The 3,012-nt window shown below is 36.0% G+C and overlaps 1 pseudogene; it reads left to right on the top strand.

Annotated features, from left to right (window-relative positions):
* The first annotated feature begins 229 nt into the window (after positions 1–229).
* Positions 230–1,866, top strand: LOC103253704 (annotated as a pseudogene).
* Positions 1,867–3,012: the final 1,146 nt, after the last annotated feature.

The raw sequence follows: 3,012 nt of genomic DNA on the forward strand, positions 1-3,012 counted from the left end.
TTTATATAGGAAACAAATATAATATAGATGTTATTCTCTAGAGTCAAAACAAAATCATAAAACATCAGCATATCAAAATATCATACACTAGGAAACAGAAGTCCTTTAGGCATTGCTGGTGGACTGTAAACTGATGAAGACCTCCTAAAAAAGCAGTCTAGCAGTACTTAGTCAGATTGGAATGTGTGTGCCACCCTTAGTCTGCTGCACTCACCTTGTACCAACAGAAATGTTCCAATCACCCTCAGTCCTTCCCTATATGAGACCAGTGTCCCAGGCCCTAGCGCCCCATCTCACTCAGGTCTATGCGAAAGATACAAAATTTGATGCAGATGCCCAAGTCCTAATGCTTCAAGGTGTAGCCACCTTTTAGCCAATGCTGTAGCTGTTACAATGGGGCTAAAGAGAAGAACAGTGATTACTGAACAGAGTTGGGGAAGTCCCTAAATAACAAAAGATGGTGAGACTGTTGCAAAGTCAACTGCCTTAAGGGATAAATATAACAATATTGGAGCTAAACTTGCTCAGGATATTTCCAATAACACAAATGAAGAGACTGGAGATGGAATCACCACTGCTACTCTACTGGCACACTCTCTTACAATAAAGGCTTCGAGAAGATCAACAAAGGTGCTGATTCAGTGGAAATCAGGAGAGGTGTCATGTTAGCTGTCGATGTTGTCATTGTTGAAATGAAGAAAAAAGTCACATCTGTGACAACCCCTGAAGAAATCGCTCAGGTTGCTATGGTTTCTGCAAATGGAGACAAATTGGCAACATAATTTTTGATGCAATAAAGAAAGCATGTCATTACAGTAAAGAACTGAGAAACACTGACTAATGAATTAGAAATTACTGAAGACATAAAGTTTGATCGAAGTTATAGTTCTCCATACTTTCTTAATACACCAAAAGGTCAGAAATGTGAGTTCCAGGATGTCTGTGTTAAACTAAGTGAGAAGAAAATTTCTAAGGCCCAGTCCATTGTATCTGCTCTTGAAGTTGCCAATGCTCACCTTGAGCCCTTCATCATAATTGCTGAAGATATTGACAGAAAAGCTAAGTACACTTGTTTTGGATAGGCTAAAATTTGGTTTTTAGGTTACTGGTGGTACGGTGCTTAAAGAAGAGGGATTGACACTAAATTTTGAAGACGTTCTGCCTCATGACTTGGAAAAAATTGGAGAGGCCACTGTGACTAAAGGTGATGCTCTTGAAAGAAAAAAGTGACAAGGCTCTTGTAGCAAATTGAAAAATGTGTTCAAGAAATCATTGAGCAGTTAGATGTCACAACTAGTGAATATGAAAAGGAGAAACTGAACGAACCTCTGGCAAAACTCACAGATGGAGTAGTTATGCTGAAGGTTGCTGGGACAAGGGATGTCAAAGTGAATGAGAAGAAAGGATTACAGATATTCTTATAACGCTACAAGAGCAGCGTGGAAAAAGGCATTGTTCTGGGTGAGGGCTGAGCCTGCCTTGGTGCATTCCAGCCTTAGACTCAATAACTCCAGTGAACAAAGATAAATAAATTGGTATTGAAATTATTAAAAGAGCACTAGAAATTCCTGTGATAACCATTGTGAAGAATGCAAATGTTGAAGGATTGTTGATAACTGAGAAAATTATGCAAAGTTCCTCAGAAGTTGATTATGATGCTATGATTGGAGATTTTGTAAATACAGTGGAAAAAAGAATCATTGACTCAACAAAGTTTATAAGAATGACTTTATTGGATGATGTTGGACTGGTCTTTCTGTTACTGTGGCAAAAGTTGTGGTCACAGAAATTCCTAAAGAAAAGAAGGACCCTGGATTGGCGACAGTGGGTGGGATGGGAGGTAGGATGGGTGGTGGCATGTTCTAAATCCCCAAAGAGTGCTTTACATCATTAATAAACTGTGACAGGAAGCTCGAGGCAGTGTGGTCTGCAATAACTTCAGAGACATCAGTTGAAGAAATGACTGAAGAAAAGACTGACTGATTAAGAAGATCATAGTAAACATCAGTCACTGGTTTCAGTTGACAATATGTTGTATAATGGTTTACTGCTGTCATTGTCCTTGCCTGCAGATCATTTATTTTGTATTTTTACAAAAAGACACTTGCACATTCCTGGTATTGGGTGCAAAAGCCATGTGCTAATGTACTACTTCTAACTTTAATCACTGAGGCATTTTTATTATTATTCTGTCAATCTGGATTTTCAGTGCTTGCCACCGCCAGATAAGAAGTTCAAAAGAAGCCCTTCTGTGGGAAGTAAGAATAACTATGTACAAGGTAGAGAAATATCCAATTATGTAACAACCTTTGTGTAATAAAATTTTGGTTAAAGTTAACAAAAAAAGAATACATGTACTCAAAGACTTCCCCTATCAATTCAGAGATGTATATATGCCATAGAAATTCTCAATAAGATTCATGATTATTGTGGCTATTAACTATGGCTAAAAGAAGATGGAATATTGCTGAGAATGCATAAGTACTATTAATGACTGGGGTATTTTGAAGGGATATTTTGTATTATTTTTAAACGAATTAAAGTAAAATGTGGTGGATATGTATTATGAATTCCAGACAGCCGTTAGACACAATACACCTGACATACATACTTACACATGCATATATATTATAAAGATAGAGTGAACAGAAAATGATCACAAAATATTTCTTATGCATCATATTTATATCAAATAAGTAATAGACAAAAATTAAATGAATAAATTACCAGATAGACATAAAACAAAGATTATTTTTAAATTCTACTTATTTATTCAAAGACTTAAACCAGAACAATAGGTTTCTACGGAGGAGAGAAATGGGATTGAAATCTTGGAGGAAGAATGCACCAGAAAGAATGGATTTGCTTCTTCTTAATAATTATGATAATAATATTCAATAAGCTGAAGAGTGGGTTTACACAATTCTTTACTATTATACACACTCAAAAAAGAAAAAGAAACTCTTTGAGAATTAAAAAGGAATAATTTAAAAGGATCATTTTTTTTCACAC

The sequence above is a fragment of the Carlito syrichta genome, unplaced genomic scaffold (assembly GCF_000164805.1).
Source record: "Carlito syrichta isolate Samal-C Ts95f unplaced genomic scaffold, Tarsius_syrichta-2.0.1 Scaffold246956, whole genome shotgun sequence".
In the NCBI taxonomy this organism is placed as follows: Eukaryota; Metazoa; Chordata; class Mammalia; order Primates; family Tarsiidae; genus Carlito; species Carlito syrichta.